This window comes from Schistocerca americana, chromosome 3 (genome assembly GCF_021461395.2).
Source record: "Schistocerca americana isolate TAMUIC-IGC-003095 chromosome 3, iqSchAmer2.1, whole genome shotgun sequence".
Taxonomy (NCBI): Eukaryota; Metazoa; Arthropoda; class Insecta; order Orthoptera; family Acrididae; genus Schistocerca; species Schistocerca americana.
Window position 1 is genome coordinate 992,479,448 of NC_060121.1, and position 20,255 is coordinate 992,499,702.

A 20,255-nucleotide genomic window follows, 5' to 3' on the forward strand; every position below is an offset into this window, starting at 1 on the left:
CGGTTCTTTCCGTCCCTTTACGATGGACCTGCACCTACCTGTGAAACCTACTGCACTTCGACGTGAACCAGGCTGCAATTTAAGTCACTAATCTACGTTTCGGGAAAAACACGAAATGAAAGGTTGGAAATTTTGTCCTCAGTTAATATATTCTGAAACTTAGATGAACAAGTATCACGGCCCAGCCCACGCTAGTCTTAACACAGTCACTCACAATCCCTTTCACTCACGTTAGCAAGTTTATGGTGTTGCATTTCCCGAAAACGTAATAGCTACAAAAATACGGATTGTTTTTGATTGAGAATGCTCGACATATATTAAGACTGTCGGTACCAAATGCAGTCACAGTTTTTAGCCACCGACCTGCTCAATACGTCACGCGGAATTTATGTCTTTTTTCATCACAAAATTCACTTAAAAATTCCGATATTTCTACACGCCCATCGGAATAATTATGCCGTCACTTTACCACACTTTTTGATGTATGAAACACTGCTAGATCCGGAAACTTTTTTAAAATTTTTTTCACCCACATTTGTTATAACACTTCACTTTACTGCTCTTACTATCCGACCAGACTGTCGCAGAGGTTTTCTTCCCTTGACGCTTGACTTGGCTCCTTCTCCCCTCTCCCATTGAAACCGCTACTCTTTGCTCACTTCTCGTCTACTATCTATCCCTTCGGTGTGACCGTGTTAGTGGGTAATCCTACCCAGACCACGGATTTCCATTGGAACTACTACTATTACACACGTCCGAACTGTTTCATGGGTAGGCTCCGACTGCTCCTGTAGAACACTCTAAGTCTTCTCTACCAGCAGAGAAAGCCGCGCGAAGAATATTGCTTTACCATTGGTCATTTTACTCAACAGCCAATAGCACAAGAACATTCTCCCGCGTCAATCCGCGCTTTTCATCAATAACCAATCGCAAAATAGTAAACCTAACGACTGCACCTTTTACCGACGTAGTTATCTAATATGCTGAAGTTCTGTTTACGCATAAAGTTATTTACTATTGTTATTTATACCTGAATTAACTTTCCCATTACCATAAACTTACTTTACAAATCTATTCTACAAAAATCCCCTTTGTTCATACCATACTTCTTCCAAATGTTCCCACACTAAATACCACTACATAACTCGCTAAACAATTATCTTCATATTAACCTTAAACCACACTCACGCATCAGTCATACTGCTAAAATACATTTATAACATTTTACATACAAAACAAGACATAACAACTCTTTATGAAAATATTAGAACAGTTTATGAAAAACATTCTATTACTTTAGTGCAACCTAGTGGGCGCAATCGAAACTAAAATCACAGTCCCCCTATCCAATGCTGTCCTCTATCGGCTGATACATAAACTACGTGCGCGTCCAGTCTCGCGTCACCATCTGTCACTATCCAGCTCTGAGACACATCTCCCACTTAACCGCCTCCAAGGCAGGATCGTTATATGGCGCTACGCCTCAAAGTCAGTACCGCCATTACACTGTCGTTTATTTACAGTTTTACATTTACACTTACACAATCATGATTTCGGCTTAAAAGTGCCATTATCAAGTGTTTTAAGTACTATAAATTGCCATCTTAGGCAACACTGTAAGTAAACAACAGTCTAATGGCGGTACTGACTTTAAAGGAACCCCACTTGCACTTACCAGTGTGTGTTCAACGTCTGTGTGTATGCAGTGTGCAGTGCTGCTAAATGTCGCCGTGTGTTTACCTTAGTCTTTTTTTTCTGTTATGTGCGTGTAATTTATCCATGAATGTATAGATGCTTCCGGCGTTATCTGTGGAGACTACGCTTCTGACAAGTCTTTTTATTGCGATCGTGTTCCCGAGTCGAGGTAACTTCTCCTGCAAAGGAACCGCACATCATACCGCTCGGTGCTACTTTCGGCAAAGAACGCTCGCACCTTATTTCTTTGCTCCTTTCTCGTAACTACCGTTTATCACCTCTGCTGTCCCACAAAGTCTTCCTTCTAACAAAATTTATAGACTGCTCTTCCGGGAGACCGTTAGTCCTTCTTAACACCAGGGCTTGAAGACAGTTTAATGCTTCTGGCTGCAGGAAAGCGCCGCGAGAAGAATGAACCTCTAAGCTGGACTGAGGTGCACACGCAGACAACTTTCAGAAGCGTAATTTCTCCAAAAGGTGCACGATTCTCTTTATTCCACTGTAAATCAGCGAATAGCTGTCGAGTAATGACTCCCGAAGGAGTTCAGTGCGATTTACATCGGAAACTGTGCGACCGTAGATACTGCTTCACTCTAAGCAAAATGTATCTCTTACTTTAAAGGAGACACGGGAACAAGGGAATGTAGTTCACTACAAAGTTCTAATATTTAGTTTTCCTCCGTAAATAAATTTGCAAAATATAATAAAATAATAAAAAACATTCGCTAATATTGTTTACGTTCTTATTTTTTTCCGCTGCAACAGCAAAATATTACACCTTATTTAAAAATAATTTTCATTAGCGGCACAGCAGAATTTTAGGGTGCCCGTGTGAAACTAGGGTAAAGCTATTGATTGGCGACTCCATAGTGTCCTGTGCACTACGACCAGATAATGGGTATAGTCTATGAGATCACATAGTCTATGTGATCGCCGTAAGCTTATTGACACCAGTGCTTACTAATTTAAGTTATATATTACAGCACTGAAGATGGTCACTAAGTGACCGAAAATCGATTTTGCGATAATAAACAAAAATATACGACCAATGCTGTCTCTCCTTCCAAGTATAGGGTAAAGCTGTTACATGAAATGAATCAGGTTACCAGTTAATAACCCAGAGTGTAGTCTCTAGTCACAGTGTAAATACTTTTTCAGCAAATTTTATACCTTGGTATAGTTCTAATAAGATTTCAGTAACATAAAAAGACATGTTTGGAGCTTGAGTTGAGAGAGCCCATGGAAGAAGTGGATCAAATTAATTGATCTTCTAGTGAGGTTGAACACGCATGTCTTTCTTAATGGAACCAATAAGCTAACATCCCGTCAGCGAGTGTGTAAGCTGAACGACGTGGCAAACTCGCAAAGGTCAAACTACTCGCTTCCTACATGCTACATAGCAATAGGCAGCAGCTTGTTATGAGTGAATGAAACTAAAAAAAAACGTCAGAGTTCCGCAGAAGTTTGTTCTTATTTAACTGGCGACCAGTTGCGGACTTCAGTCCGTTATCGATCCATCCCCGTAAGACATACCAGAATACCATAATGTGCGTACGCTGGCCACATTCCTTGTATGGGTGGTTAGCGTACACACTTTAGAATGTTATGGTAGGTCTTATAGGGATGATTCGATAACGGACTAGAGTCCGAAACTAGTCGCCATTTAAATAAAAATAAACTTATATGCAACTCTGCGGTTTTGTAATTTCACAGAATGTGAAACGAAGAGCTGAAATCACTACTGGCACCGACGTTACATCCTCACGATTTACAAACACAAACTACTGCTATTTTTAACATCTGATTTAGTAAAATTGTGCTGTTTATCCTCAGAAACGTTCAGTACCCTTTCGACACGTCACTAGAGTGCAGAAACGCATAGCTAACATTTGAGATCGCTACTCAAAAGGGTGTGATCAGATCAGTCACGTTGAGACATGCCGCAGTTCTTTTGTCACTAGTAGTTAACGCCAATTGAAATACACAAGCTAAATTACAGCTGCCGATACACACTGGAAGTTATCTAAAGAGATTCGCAACAACCGATAATTTCTGGCTTGGACCCCGCAGGATGGATACATGTGGATTGTGACTGTCGCCAGCTCTTGTCGTGTAGTGCCAAAGATCGGGGATTGTTACCAGCAGACATTGCGCGCAATCAAGAGGAAATTCTATACATGGTTTTGTAGCGAACATTCGTTTTCATTTCAGTACTACCCGGTAAATTTCGATATACTTTTTCGTAAATATTTGTAATCATACGGTTTTAATGACATTTTCCAACTCCACAAAGTTATCCGGTGTGCTAAATTTAAGGACGAAAATAATTTTCGCATGATGTGTCAGTGCCAAGTAATATAGCTCGATGAATCTTGCACTTTACTTAGTAAGAATTGATACGGTATAGTACGGAGAGTAACTCAAAGAAACACGCAATAACACGAACAGAAACTATACTCTTATTGAAAGACAATAATTAGACTGAACTCGCCGCGATTCATAATGTCTCCCTGGACATCGCTAGAGGGGGACGTGGTTCTTAAGACATTGTGTGACCACCACGGACGGGAACGCATGCTATGTGAGCCGTGCATGGCTCGTGTTACCGCCATTATGCATTTTACAGCCTGTTTTTAACGTACTTCCACCTCACGACGTTAATTTAAATTACTACTGTCACTGAGTTGCTGCTTTACCTGACCGTGTGCGGCGCTAGCAGCGCGTATCAGTATATCCCCTCTCGTAGTATCTTTGCCCAGTCGTTGTCTGTCATATGCCAGTTCAGGTCGCGAGATCGCACTGCCAGTCAGTTGGAACGCGTCTGGAGCGCAGTCTGAACCTGCCAGTCGGGGAGTTGCACTGCGGCACTAGTACAGTCGGGTTGGAGCAGTGGGGTCTGCGTCGACGTGGCTCGCCCGACCATTGCCGCCACGCATCACTTGAGCCGGGCCGCGGTCTTGGTGGATCGTCGGTCGGTCGTTCTACCGGACGACGCGTTTTGGCTCACCGATCGTTCATGAGTCGGCTGTGTGTGTGTGTGTGTGTGTGTGTGTGTGTGTGTGCATCGACTCCCGATTTGTATTCGTGCGTGCTTAATGACTGTTGGGTATCGTTCAGGTCTTGGGGCAAGTGTATGTCAGGTTGTGTGCGTAGTTCGTGCTCTTTCCACTGACGACTATTTTACATGTTATCGGCATTCTGCGGGCAGTCGGTCGGTTGGTGCGGACCAGGGAGGATATCTCCATGCGGAGCAGTCGGCTGGGTCCGCCGGCAGCCCCTGCGCAGTGTCGGAGCATGTGTGGAGCTGTCCAGTCGCTACTGGCTTCGTGGCTCACCGACCCAGGACGTCAGAGTTGAGTAGTGTGTTAAGTACCCAAGACACGTCCGTTCATGTTCTGTCGTTCGTTGCGGTGGTTCACCGTTGGGGAGCTTTTCCTCTGTGCAGCTCCGAGTGTTTGCAGTGGTGAAATTCAGCCACTGTGGGGTGGAATTAACTACATTGGTTCACTACAATTCAAGTGCACCAGCGGAATTTTCTGCCTTGTGGCCGTTAATGTTCCGGTTACATGCCCTGGCCACTGATGTAAATTAAGGCGGTGTTCCTTTTTGGTGAAGTTCACTATATTACCTTATTTCAAATTCAAGTGTACCAGCAGAACTTTCTGCCTTGTGGCCGTTAGTCTTCCGGTTACCTGCTCTGGCCACTAACGTAATTTCAGGCACTGATCTTTCCTCACCTGTTGTCGCTGTCCAACACGGTGTGTGGTTTTGACAGCTTAATACATATTTCATGGTGGATAATCATGTCCGTAACAGTTTGGTTTTTGAGCTTTCATGTATCGATTGGTGGCTAGCAAGACGTTTGGTCGGTCGGACCGTGACTGTGTCTTGGTTGGGTAACCGACGGATCAAGTGTAGTTGGGCCCACCACCTGTCTCACGTAAGTTTGGTTCAAATGGCTCTGAGCACTATGGGACTTAACTTCCGATGTCATCAGTCCCCTAGAACTAAGAACTACTTAAACCTAACTAACCTAAGGACATCACACACATCCATGCCCGAGGCAGGATTCGAACCTGCGACCGTAGCGGCTGCTCGCTTCCAGACTGTAGCGCCTAGAACCGCACGGTCACTCCGGCCGGCTCTTACGTAGGTGAACGTTAATGTTTCGAGGGCACCCCCGCCCCCACCCCCACCCCTGGGTGTTAAATGGTCTACAGGTAATCTATTATAGGCAATGTATTATGGAATTTTTTTTTGTGTGTTTTATGTAAATCGCCATCAGCCCATATAAGTAAGTTTGAATTGTGGCAAGTGGATATTTTGCTGAAAAAAATGGTTGGCTCTGAGCACTATGGGACTTAACTTCTGACGTTATCAGTCCCCTAAAACTTAGAACTACTTGAACCTAACTAACCTAATGACATCACACACATCCATGCCCGAGGCAGGATTCGAACCTCCGACCGTAGCGGTCACGCGGTTCCACACTGAAGCGCCTAGAACCGCACGGCCACACCGGCTGGCCTTTTGCTGAAGGTTACTGTTGTTGTGCTATCTTTTCATGTTGTGGGCTGTCACTTATAACTTAAAGGAATAAGGTATTTTGAATTTTTGTAAAATCAATTGTGGACCTTCAGCCGCTTAAAACATTATTCTTAAATTTAGTTATTGTCGTTGCGTTGCCTTTTCATTTTGTGTACTTTCGGCCACTTGAAACTTAAAGAATTAAGCTATTTTTTTTTAATTTTTGGAAAATCAGTTGTGGGCCTTCAGCCGCTTAAAGCCTTATTCTTAAAATTTCCCCTTAAGCGGAAACATTGCGGCTTTCTGCCTCAAAAGATTATGGTAATATATTTGGAATTTTGAAATTTAATTGTGGCCTTCAGCCATTGATATTGCGCCTCGTTTATGTTTGTTCTATCCTCTCTTGCCTTGAGGCCTCCAGCCTAGCTGTGATATAGACACAAATATTTTAATTATTTTATTTGCAATTTTAACTGCATGTCTTCAGTCACTTGAAATTTATTTTGTTGATTTTTAAGATTGCTTGTTTGGAGGCCTTCAGCCGTGAAGGAATTGGATTTTGAAGCTCGTAGCTGTAAAGGATGTGTAACCCGTGGTCTAGGGGTAGCGTCTTTGATTCATAATCAAAACGTCTTCAGTCCCGGGTTCGATCCCCGCCACTGCCTAAATTTTGATAAATAATCAGCATTGGCGGCCGAAGATTTCCGGCATAAGAAGTCAGCCTCGTTCTGCCAACGGCCTTGTCAAAGAGGGCGGAGGAGCGGATAGAGATTCAGGGCACTCTCTTGTCCTAGAGGTGGGAAATGCCCCTAAAGACGGAAGAATCAGCAATGATCAACGACATGAGCATGCAGAAGGCAATGGAAACCACTGCATTAAAGACACGTAACGTGTATCCACAGGACATGTGGCCTGTATTTGAAGAAGTGTCATGATGATCTCTCCATTGGCAAAAGATTCCGGAATAGTCCCCCATTCGGATCTCCGGGAGGGTATTACCAAGGGGGAGGCTACCATGAGAAAAAGATTGAATAATCAACGAAAGGATAACGTTCTACGAGTCGGGGCGTGGAATGTCAGAAGCTTGAACGTGGTAGGGTAACTACAAAATCTGAAAAGGGAAATGCAAAGGCTCAATCTAGATATAGTAGGGGTCAGTGAAGTGAAGTGGAAGGAAGACAAGGATTTCGGTCAGATGAGTATCGGGTAATATCAACAGCAGCAGAAAATGGTATAACAGGTGTAGGATTCGTTATGAATAGGAAGGTAGGGCAGAGGGTGTGTTACTGTGAACAGTTCAGTGACCGGGTTGTTCTAATCAGAATCGACAGCAGACCAACACCGACAACGATAGTTCAGGTATACATACCGACGTCGCAAGCTGAAGATGAACAGATAGAGAAAGTGTATGAGGATATTGAAAGGGTAATGCAGTATGTAAAGGGGGACGAGAATCTAATAGTCATGGGCGGTTGGAATGTAGTTGTAGGGGAAGGAGTAGAAGAAACGGTTACAGGGGTATATGGGCTTGGGACAAGGAATGAAAGAGGAGAAAGACTAATTGAGTTCTGTAACAAGTTTCAGCTAGTAATAGCGAATACCCTGTTCAAGAATCACAAGAGGAGGAGGTATACTTGGAAAAGGCCGGGAGATGCGGGAAGATTTCAATTAGATTACATCATGGTCAGACACAGATTCCGAAATCAGATACTGGATTGTGAGGCGTACCCAGGAGCAGATATAGATTCAGATCACAATATAGTAGTGATGAAGAGTAGGCTGAAGTTCAAGACACTAGTCAGGAAGAATCAATACGCAAAGAAGTGGGATACGGAAGTACTAAGGAATGACGAGATACGTTTGAAGTTCTCTAACACTATAGATACAGCAATAAGGAATAACGCAGTAGGCAGTACAGTTGAAGAGGAATGGACATTTCTAAAAAGGGCCATCACAGAAGTTGGGAAGGAAAACATAGGTACAAAGAAGGTAGCTGCGAAGAAACCATGGGTAACAGAAGAAATACTTCAGTTGATTGATGAAAGGAGGAAGTACAAACATGTTCCATGAGAATCAGGAATACAGAAATACAAGTCGCTGAGGAATGAAATAAATAGGAAGTGCAGGGAAGCTAAGACGAAATGGCTACAGGAAAAATGTGAAGACATCGAAAAAGATATGATTGTCGGAAGGACAGACTCAGCATACAGGAAAGTCAAAACAACCTTTGGTGACATTAAAAGCAACGGTGGTAACATGAAGAGTGCAACTGGAATTCCACTGTTAAATGCAGAGGGGAGAGCAGATAGGTGGAAAGAATACATTGAAAGCCTCTATGAAGGTGAAGATTTGTCTGATGTGATAGAAGAATAAACAGGAGTCGATTTAGAAGAGATAGGGGATCCAGTATTAGAATCGGAATTTAAAAGAGCATTTGAGGACTTACGGTCAAATAAGGCAGAAGGGATAGATAACATTCCATTAGAATTTCTAAAATCATTCGGGGAAGTGGCAACAAAACGACTATTTACGTTGGTGTGTAGAATATATGAGTCTAGCGATATACCATCTGACTTTCGGAAAAGCATCATCCACACAATTCCGAAGACAGCAAGAGCTGACAAGTGCGAGAATTATAGCACAATCAGCTTAACAGCTCATGCATCGAAGCTGCTTACAAGTATAATATACAGAAGAAGGGAAAAGAAAATTGAGAATGCGCTAGGTGACGATCAGTTTGGCTTTAGGAAAAGTAAAGGGAAGAGAGAGGCAATTCTGACGTTACGGCTAATAATGGAAGCAAGGCTAAAGAAAAATCAAGACACTTCCATAGGATTTGTCGACCTGGAAAAAGCGTTCGACAATATAAAATGGTGCAAGCTGTTCGAGATTCTGAAAAAAGTAGGGGTAAGCTATAGGGAGAGACGGCTCATATACAATATGTACAACAACCAAGAGGGAATAATAAGAGTGGACGATCAAGAACGAAGTGCTCGTATTAAGAAGGGTGTAAGACAAGGCTGTAGCCTTTCGCCCCTACTCTTCAATCTGTACATCGAGGAAGCAATGATGGAAATAAAAGAAAGGTTCAGGAGTGGAATTAAAATACAAGGTGAAAGGATATCAATGATACGATTCGCTGATGACATTGCTATCCTGAGTGAAAGTGAAGAAGAATTAAATTATCTGCTGAACGGAATGAACAGTCTAATGAGTACACAGTATGGTTTGAGAGTAAATCGGAGAAAGACGGAGGTAATGAAAAGTAGCAGAAATGAGAACAGCGAGAAACTTAACATCAGGATTGATGGTCACGAAGTCAATGAAGTTAAGGAATTCTGCTACCTAGGCAGTAAAATAACCAATGACGGACGGAGCAAGGAGGACATCAAAAGCAGACTCGCTATGGCAAAAAAGGCATTTCTGGCCAAGAGAAGTCTACTAATATCAAATACCGGCCTTACTTTGAGGAAGAAATTTCTGAGGATGTACATCTGGAGTACAGCATTGTATGGTAGTGAAACATGGACTGTGGGAAAACCGGAGCAGAAGAGAATCGAAGCATTTGAGATGTGGTGCTATAGACGAATGTTGAAAATAAGGTGGACTGATAAGATAAGGAATGAGGAGGTTCTACGCAGAATCGGAGAGGAAAGGAATATGAGGAAAACACTGATAAGGAGAAGGGACAGGATGGTAGTACATCTGCTAAGACATGAGGGAATGACTTCCAAGGTACTAGAGGGAGCTGTAGAGGGCAAGAACTGTAGTGAAAGACAGATATTGGAATACGTCAAGCAAATAATTGAGGATGTAGGTTGCAAGTGCTACTCTGAGATGAAGAGGTTAGCACACGAAAGAAATTCGTAGCAAAAAAAAAAAAAAAAAAAAAAAAAAAAAAAAAGCTGTAAAGGTTTGTCTGCATGCCGTGTTGGTTTAAATGTGTTGTTAAATTACAATTTTGAAGTGAAACTGACCACCGCCTTATTTGGCCCTTTCCACAATCCTAATCACCTATTCTGCCCTGCAGGTTTTGCGGGCGTTTCACTATGCAGTGTGCTTCCATTCTCACCACTACATTGCCAAAGAGTTCTTGTAGTGCGGCATTCTGTTCCTCCACCAGCAGGGTTGGCAACCACTGGGTGGTTGTTGGCGTGTGTGAAAGAGATGCAGTACATCTCCCCAAAGCAACCCACACATTCAATGTGGAAAAAAAAGTCGGGGCAACGGGCAGGCCAGCCCATTCGCCGAATGTTCTCTCAATCCAAAATCTTCTCCACCTGCCTAAGTCCATGCAGTTGCGCGTTGTCATCCGCAAAAATGAACTCACTGGCGAGTGCACCCTGAAGAGACTCATGTGGGGAAGGAGTACCGTGTCACAGTGACGCTGACCAATGAGTGTGCCGTGTTTAGAGAGTGGGAGATCAGTACGCTGCAGTAACATTAAACTACCCCACGGCACGAAACCTGGACAACCAAAACGATCATATTCGAGGAGGAGTAAATTAGTGTTTAACGTCTCGTCGACAACGAGGTCATTAGAGACGGAGCACAAACTCGGAATAGGGAAGGATGGAAAAGGAAATCAGTCTTGCTCTTTCAAAGGAACAATCCCGGCATTTGCCTGAAGCGATTTAGGGAAATCACGGAAAAACCTAAATTTGGATGGCCGGACGTGGATTTGACCCTTTGCCCTTCCTATTACGAGTCCAGTGTGCTAACCACTGTACTACCACGCTCGGTATCATGTTCGACAATTTTCCTGGCTTCATTGTATGTCCACCCCACTGTCATCTGAGAAGAGCAAGTGACCCTACTCCACGTTGATTCAGTCCCTATTGTAAGGTGGCGTGGTGTCCTGACCTTGATTTCTTACATATTCCGACCTCACCATCGTATTCTACATATCAAGACGTGTGATTCGAACCCAAACTCGATACGGTAGAGTCAATTTTTACATAATTCCATTTAACCAATATGCAAATCTAATAGATAAATTGCAAGCGATCACCGAGATTAAAAACTCGAGGCTGGCGTTCACAGACATTCAAGACACGATGGCCACAGGAGTTTCTGTTTGGCGGAGGCAACCAGCCCACAGGAAAGTCTGTATGAGTGTGAGTTAGCACACAGCTGCGCCGGCCACCCGGCCACCTAGGGACCAAACTAGTTTTTGCCAGAGGAAAGGGATAATGGCCTGCGTGTGCACCTTAAAAGCAAACCCCGCTGTATTGTTTCGGAGAGCCCCAGCATACGCATTCTTTGATGGACCTAGTGTGCAGTTTCAGAATTCTCACAGGTGGACAGTAAACCCCTAACACAGATGCTATATATTTCTGGATTGGTTGGCTTAAATGGAGCGCCATTCTCCCATTTGTAAGAGTAACGCTGATTGGCGGACTATTTCTGACACAATGAGCCGGCGGAGTGAGGGAAAGACAGTGGATGATAGACCCTTTCACTTTTTGCGTGAAGAGGGGTGGTTCCAGTAACGCTCTTGAAGTGGAAACATGTATCGGGAGCGAGTGTGCTTGCGCGTGTACGCAGAGAGCGAGGAACAAAGTCTCTACTCAGTACTTCACTGGGAGAGCACCTCTGTCGCTAGCAAATCGGAGTGATACTCTATATTGAGTCGCTCACGATTAAACGTTTGTTCACTGTGCTGGCCGCAACACTTAATGTGCAGTGTGAACACATAGTATTAGTTAGCGCCTGCGACCGAACATTGAGGGGCATTGCAACTTGTCAACGTAACACCCACATACTGACGCTACGCTCTTGTCATCACCATATATGACGCTCTCTATGTGTGAGGGTCACCGGACACAACGTACTGGTGATTGGGCAAGCAGTCACCATGTCTATGTGGAGCTAGAGATTGCGTGCCTTGCAGTGTTGTTACATGTGATCACAGTCGCACCCCTTGTTTCAAGTGGGACCCTTCTTGCCTGTAGCACAATTCAGCGGTCATCTGCTGCTGTAGTTGACCGTGGTCGACCATCTCCTCTGCTTCGGGCAGAAGCGTCTGTGCTTCGGAATGCTCCCCACACTCTTGAAGCAATGCTGCGAGCAATACCAGGTGTAAACTAGTCGACTAACTAGCAATGCAGGGAAGCTGTATTGCTCACTAAAGGCAAACAAACCCCAACCAAAACCCTTACACAGTGATCTACTTACGACCAATCGACCAGTTATATGATAATCTTGGCCTATTACAGGTACAGACGCTGCAGCTGCCCCAGGAGACTTCACAGGTGTCCAGCTAAGCATAACCCTCCTCGAAAGGACTGACAATCTTATGACGTCCTATACTATGACAATGGTACTTAAGATTGCACGGTAGCCAAAACTAACAATTACCCTACACTTGCATGATCTGTAACAGATGGCAAGAAAACCTCTACTGCTCTTACTATCCGACCAGACTATCGCAGACGTTTTGTTTCCTTGGCGCTTGCGTTGGCACTTTTTTCCCCTCTCCCATTGAAACCGCTACTGCTCCCTCACTTCTCGTCTACTATCTATCTCCTTGGAGTGACCATGTTAGTGGGTAATCCTACCCAGAGCATGGATAACATCACGGCCCCACATCCTGTGAAGTCCTGGCTTAGTAACTAACAAATACGGAGGTAACAGCAGATTTTTTGAGATGGTCACCACGTCTTGTGGTCGTAGACGGGTTCCACCCCTTTAAAAAAATACCAAGCACTTGGGGTGCACTGGTCACACTTCATCTTCTCTCAGTTTCCCGGTCGTTCCTCCTCACGTGAAGAGATCCAAATGTTGCCTCTGGACTCTGTTGTAAAGAAGAACGCCTTCACAGTGCACTCTAATTGCTAGCTGATCGACACATACTGTGTTTTAGCGTACCTCAATATGCTCCATTTGGCTCATTCATGCTGACCACGTGACATACAGCTTACTGTGAACGACTGGGAGACCTCTAGCAAGATACACCAGTGGACATCGGTTGCAATGTATTGCCTTATCAGTGTATACTGCCTTAACTAACAATGTGTGGAGTATGATTAGTGTATGAAATGAAGAACAATGGACCAAGTATGAAACCCTCTTGCACATACCAGTGAAGAATTCTCGCTCCGACCTTCCACTGATGTGACAAAAGTCATCGGATACCTCGTAATATCGTGCCAAACCAACTCCTTTTACTGCACGTAGAGCACCAACCCGACAACTTGCTGGATGTTCACTCAGAAATATACAGCCATGCTGCCTCTAAAGAGTGACTTTTTCCACCGTGTACAAACTCTAAGGACTCATAGATGAGACGAAAATATGGCTCTAAGCAATTATGGCACTTAACATCTGAGGTCATCAGTCCCCTAGAACTTAGAACTACTTAAACCTAACTAACCTAAGGACATCACACACATCCATTCCCGAGGCAGGATTCGAACCTGCAACTGTAGCAGAAGCGCAGTTGCGGACTGAAGTGCCTAGAATCGCTCGGCCACAGAGGCCGGCTTCGATGACAGGACATGGACCAAAAAAGGTCTAATGAACTTATTCCGAAAATGCATGGTTTCCATGCTAGAGACTATTTATTCTTTCACACCAAGTTAAAAAATGGTTCAAATGGCTCTGAACACTATGGGACTCAACATCTGTGGTCATAAGTCCCCTAGAACTTAGAACTACTTAAACCTAACTAACCTAAGGACATCACACACATCCATGCCCGAGGCAGGATTCGAACCTGCGACCGTAGCAGTCGCGCGGTTCCTGACTGAGCGCCCAGAACCGCTAGACCACCGCGGCCGGCACACCAAGTTGCAGAGACTGTGGTCTAATACGCACTGTACCACGCAGCCACAGTATCGTTAGGTGTTGGTAATAGTTTTCATGTGCCTCAAAGCACGCGTGAACGCGCCTTAGAATGTTCTGACTTACACGATCACAATCCGAACAGTGTCGAAGAGAGCATGAACACGCTGCTCCAGTGTCTCCACAGCTGGAATGGGCTCTACTTTCAAGACCCTTTGGAGATGGCCCCACAACCAGAAATCTCACGGGTCGAGATGCGGTGAACGAACAGGCCATACAACTGGACTCCCTCGTCCGATTTGTGGAACAGGGAGGACGCGATTGCGATGCGTCCGAACATTAACGGCGAAGTGGGATGGAGCACCACCACGCAGCAGCCACATAACCGTTCGAATCACCAATGACACTTCTTCCAACAGGGGAGGCAAAGTCACCCGCAAGAAACGCCGATAGTTCCTGCATGTTACGCGACGTGGAAGGAAAACCGGTCCCAAAACACGGTGGCCAGTTATTCTAGACCATACATTCCGGCTACACCGAAGCTGATGATTCGGTGTCACCATACCATGGGGGTTCTGCATACTATCCCACAGATGACCATTACCAAAACTGAAGATACCACTCCGCGTAAAGGCGGTGTCGTCTGTGAATAGGATGGATGACACAAATCCCAGAATCGTGGTTGACAGATCAAGAAACCAGTGACAAAACTGCTACCGATGGGAAAGTCTTTCACTAGTAATTCCTGCACATTCTGTAAGTGATAAGTGTAGTGACAATAGTCATGTAGAATGTTCCACACGGTCGTCTGGCTTACTCTGTACCGGCGGACCAACTGCCTGCTACTGACCACAGTGGTCGTCTTCCGCAGCGTTAAAGAAATTTTTCTTCAAGTTTGGTGTCCGAACATTTCGGGTACGTCTTTCATGATTTCCTGCCTCCTGAAACGACCTTGTCTCAGACAAACGGCAAAACACTGTTGCAAACATTGAATGCTGTGGCTGTTGTCGTCGAGGATAGGTCTCAAGATACAACCTTGCTGCCCACCGTCCGATGCCATTCGACTTCTCGTAAGTAAACAGCATATCGATGGGCTCTCGATTCGAATGCAGAACCACTGTGTACAACGCTGTATAATATCCACTATAAGATGAATCACCACGAGAAATGAATCGGACGCAACATTACCAATTTATCTGGCAGGAGAGGGCGCTAGGGAAAGATGTATGAGGAACATTACCGCCCTCTAGGAGGAAACCATGCACACCGTACCTGTTGCTGCATGGTACAGCGAGTATTATACCGCAGCCTCCGTAACAATGTATGATTGAGTAAATGGTCTCTAGCATGGAAACAATGCCTTTTCGGATGTAAGCTATTTAGACCATTATTTGTTCCGTATGCTCAACCGGTCAGTCCGTTGAGTTTGTAAACGGTCGAAAAAATTACCCTGCATAGCCGTCCTTAATTTGAAAGTATTGCTGCTACAGGGTTTTGTGCACGAACTGACCTCTTGATTATGTTTCAGAAATATTAGATGTGATTGAGGTCTGGCGATCTGGGTGGCCTGATCATTCGCTCAAATTTTCCAGAATTTTCTTCAAACCAGCCACGAACATTTGTGGCCTGGTCATATGGCTCTTACTCACCTGTAAATTCCATTGATGTGCGGAAACATTAAGTCCGTTAGTGACTGCAAATGGTCTCCAAGTAACCGAACGTAACCATTTCCAGTCAATGATCGGTCCAGTTGGACCAGAGGACCCAGTCCTTTCCATGTAAACACATCCCACACCATTATGGAGCCACCACCAGCTTGAAGAGTGCCAACTTCGGGCCGACGGATTCCTGGGGTCTGTGCCGTACTCTAACCCTTGAAACTTCCCCTTTGAACAATTATACATATGACTGTGCTTATACTGACACACAATATTTTGTTAGCGCAACGCAATCTGACTTTCAAAAATCTCTGCAAAAGAATGGCCCTGACTAACATTAAACTATACCTTTCACAAATCACTTACCTCACAAAAATCTTCGCTGCTCAAGCTACTGCAATACAGCGAGCGCCACTACTGCCAGCTAAATAAAAGATTCAAACTACTGAAGGCACTAACTACTGATAGGGATAGTTAGCAAATGAAAGATATTAATAGAGAACAAACAATGTATTTACCTTAATATCATCACAAGTCATAATATATATATCAGTTCATGACAAATTGCAAACCTCCGCCATCTCTCTCCCCACATCCACCACTGCTGGCGGCTCACCTCCAACTGCGCAACGCTACGCGCTGTTCACAGCCAGCTGCCTAACACTACAATGGCAGACAACAATGCAAACTAGCCACAGACTGCACACAGCACAGCCAGTGATTTTCATATTGAGCACTACGTAACGTTGCCAATAAGAAAACATAAACAGCCTACTTACATAGAGAAAACATAAACAGCCTACTTACATAGCCCCCATGCTCCCCACACAAAATTTTACAAATTTTTTTTTGGGCAGTGGCCAATAATGATTTGATAAAATTTTTCATAATTACAATAACAAAGATATAAAATGCACACACTTATTGATACAACGTTGGTCAAAAGCTCGAATTTTCTCACAGTCCATAAAGACAGTCCTAATCGTACATAACAGCAGAATAGCAACATGCTGACAGATAATGGGCCACAACAGAGCAAACCCACAGCAGAGTCAGTCGTAGGTTGGAAGAATATTGGTAGGTAGGTCATCACAGAGCAGACCCACTGTAGTCCTGGTAGAGATTGTGGTATTGGTGGGCCACCAGAGGTGCAAACCCACTGCAGTCCTTGTAGAAATAATGGTATTGATGGATCATCAAAGATGTAGACCCACTGTAGTCCTTGAAGAGATGGCCAGCAGCCATCTGTTGTGACTGTGCAGGTGCACAATCACCACTGAAGAGTCTTGCGGATAATGTAGCAAGTCCATAAACCACCACTTGTGCACTCACAAAGTTTCTGGAATTGTCCTTAGAACCAGCAATGCTGTTATCCAGTCCCTTGCTGAATTATTAATACACTTGCAAACACTGACAGTCCCTACTTCTCACATATTGTCCATATACTATGACCAACAGAAACGTGTGCAGTGAAATGTAACTTAATTTGAAGAACTAGTGTCTGTACAATTATAAATTTACAACATGAAAATACAATTACAAAGGTACAAAATACATCATTAAAGAACATAACAATACAGATAACATTTGTAGTAACACAGGTTTTACAAAAGAATAGAAATAAACATATACATCAGTGGAATGATGACATGAGTACATACATAAAAGATCACAATAACTTTTGAAATATCAACTTCACACATGAGCATTAAACAGAATAAATAATGTGTAAGCATATTTATAAGGCAAATAACATATTATGAATGCCAATTATATTTGAGGATAACAGTATTCCTCATCATAGTGAATGTAGCTTAATATTAATAGAAGAAAAAATTCTATGAAACTACACAGAGACAGGAAGAAAACAAATACACAAGGGTACACAAACACATAGTGGGATAACACCAATGGGAAAGGACAGGGTTCGTTTTCAGTGTAACATGTGGTACTGCAGTCCAACCCAAAACTTCATATATCTTTCCTCTTATTTCATCCTTTGTTTCCACCCAAAAAATTCTATCTAAACATGCTTTCTGTATTTATATGTTCATACATTTCTTACCTCAACATTTATTTCCAAGAAAATCCTACCTAAACCTGTTTTCTCAATGCATTTCTTTACCTATTCTCCATAGTCAGTTTCTTATATAGTCTACCCCCTCTTAAGCTAACTTAAATCTACTGAGCTCAGATGCTAAACTAAGGGATGAGGCAATGCACCATCACATAACAATTAACACAAACAGCAATGAGAAAAAAAATGGAAATTTGCAAAGCAAGCTACAGTAAATCTAAATTAACAAGCAATGCAACATTACAACTAATGTGAGCCAATGTGCAGTAAACAAAAAAATTAAATCTGGCTTAGCAGAGTAACACAAATTAAAATTCAGTAACACTATGCCTGGCAAACAGCAGTAACTTATACCTAAACATGACATAGCTCAAGCAGAAAATATATTACAGTAGAAACAACAATGCAGATAAGGGAAATGTATATTCACATCTTAATATCTATGTAATTAAAGTGGTGCACCACAACAACTTATTGTAAAAAAAATATTACCATGTACTTGAAAAGAAAATTATGAATGCAGTTACTAGTTCCTTCTTATTGTTCTTTCCTTTCCAAGTGCTCCTTTTTTAAAGAATGTGGATCACAAAATAATTATTTAATAGATCTGTTGACAGAAAGTGTTCACATTAGCAAATGCATTTCATTTTATAAAAGCAATGCTGCAACACAGCTGAAAAACAGGTATCAAATGAAATAAGCAATTACGCAAACCAAAGCATAAAAATATCATTCAATAGTCATGTGACATTTCATAAGTTAGTAGAAATTCTCTCAACTCTCGTAGAAAGACGCTTGTCGTAATCAGGTGTGCAGATGTACGAATATTTCCCATCAATTCATAAGCATTTCAGTAATTAGCACAAAGTGCGAGTAATCATATGTTTTCAAGTAACGAGGGTGTCGCATTAGCGATGAAAGGCACACCCTAATGGCTTGTTCTCCAGGTGTTTGACACAGCTGTGTGCCCACAACGCACTACCTGTGCCACTGAAAAGGGCTCGCAATAATGGCTTTTTATCCAGGCGTCTGACACAGCTGGGTGCCCGCGACGCATTATGTGCAGGTGGTCACTTAACTTTCTTACGGAAATATTTACGACAGCAGTTTCTGCTACCGTGGCAGTCCCACATAAAAATATTTCACAGGTCAAGAATTAGCGTTGCAAATCTGTAGAAAGAAAATTCTATAAATATAAGTGTCCAAAAAAAATATTGGTCAGCATTGTGATACAGTCACACATTTCATAACTCTTAAAGTACGTTTCTTGGTTTCCAACATCCTTTTCATAAATCAGAGTCCCTAAACACTACTCATTATTCCTTACCTCATTATACATATACATATTCGTCGACACTTCTTCAATATTTCATCGTGAGAAATACGTAGCATAATAAACATTCCTCAACAACATAATACACATCGTCGTCGTAATAATAACATCATAACACTTCAGTCAAATCTCAAAATCGTCGTAACTTCCTCCAATAATTTCTAAGCCTAAAAAAATTCTCTGCTCATTTCAATAGTGTCATCTACCTCAAACGTACTTTAAAATCATGCTCCCTTACGAAATACGTCATTCAAAGCTCTCATAGTATCACAATGATTCCGAAAAATATGAGCGTTTCTCAAAGTGCAGACAAAATACAGTTTCATAAGTGAGAAGTTATCCAACTGTGTATTGCGTAAACATGTGTCACTGATGTAGTAAAATAAATGTTTGTCACTCTCAGTTAAATAATCAGATAGCTGTGTAATTTGTGTGTTAGAGAAATATGGTACCGATGTGTAAAGTTGTATAAGCAAATACCATATTAGCTAGGGTTCCTTGTGGTTGCCACACACATGGTACACAAAGTAGGCGTGTACCCCCCTGAGGATTAATGTAATTATACCCTCAGGTGTTACAGATTACAGCAATGGAATGAAATGTATCACGGAAAACTTTCTTTGTAATTCAAAAATCTTTAAAAATAAATGTTTTAAGTATAAAATTGATCACTCAAATACGTGTACTGTAGCGCTAAACTGTGCGTCTTGTAACATAATCTCTGTGGAAGTGTCGTAGTTATCGTCCTCCGAAAGCTAAGTTCTGCAGAAGTCAATGTACTTACCTCATGATAAACAAAAGTGAAATGCTTTGCGTATAGATATCATAGTTATTATGGTTATTGGCGTGATGAAGAAAGTACTGTACAGTAACGTATTGTTGTGCCACAAAAAAGGCTGTCTCATTGTTGCTATACCACAAAAGTTACTACTAAAACCTGTTTTACTTTCCAGAAGAATTCAGAAAAACTGTGCAGATATAAAACAGATATAGCGCAAAAGCAACATTGTAAATTGTCACTCATTAGCAGCGTCGTGATAAAAATCGTGTAGCTGTCACATAAACTAACCACTGTGTCATCTGGTATCTCTCAGAAAGCACTTTAAATTCAGAATGTATTTTCAAATAAACCAAAATGTTGCATTAAAATCTCCTTAGCAGTACTGGTAAATGTTCTAAG